This window comes from Jaculus jaculus, chromosome 4 (genome assembly GCF_020740685.1).
Source record: "Jaculus jaculus isolate mJacJac1 chromosome 4, mJacJac1.mat.Y.cur, whole genome shotgun sequence".
Classification (NCBI taxonomy): domain Eukaryota; kingdom Metazoa; phylum Chordata; class Mammalia; order Rodentia; family Dipodidae; genus Jaculus; species Jaculus jaculus.
In genome coordinates, this window is record NC_059105.1 from 131655163 (window position 1) to 131655948 (window position 786).

The following is a 786-nucleotide window of genomic DNA, read 5'->3' on the forward strand; positions in this document are numbered from 1 at the left end:
TGCATCTATGCACATGCACAAAGAGAAGGAGGGAGACGGTCACCCAGAGAAAGGAGGAAAGATGCCGCAGGGGCAGTGATTGGAGCAGTGTGTTACATGTTGCTGTGACTAAGACTCATCAACCCATCTTAACCTTTGAACAATGCTATTTCACTTTTCTAAGTTGGGAGGAGAGAGGGAAAGAATATTCAAAGAGAAAATGGAAGAATTGCTCTGAGAACAAGAGGAAAGGGAAAGAGATATTTCAGTTCTCAGCAGTTACTTGAGTTTTCAACCATAGGCTATTTATAAGAAATCAACAGTAACTTCACACACAGGGCAGGGAAAGCAGGACCTGCATGGTATGGGTTTCAGAGACCAAAAAGATTTCTGTATTCTGCCACTCTTTGAAGTGTCCTGGCCTCATCAGCATGGCCACCTGCTGGATAAACAGCCACTGTCTCGGTGACTGAAACGGTACAGCTCCACACCCAGCTGCCTCCTAGCCAGGCCCTGGGAGATCAGTGGGGATCTGCTCCACACAGTCATTCAGCAACCCAGAGAAATGTGAATTCATCTAAGAACCATTCTCACTTATTAGACTGACAAAATGTTAAATTTTATAATAAAATATATGTTTTCTTAAAGTGTATGATTTAAGTAGATTTTCAGAACATAAAGTGGCTCCTCTGTATTTTTGTCCCCAGAGAATATAAGGACATCTTCGTCATCAGAGCTAGAGGTAGGATTAGGAAATGGGGAAAGACCTGAAGAACCATTTGTGCTGTTCCCCAACTCCAAAGAGGC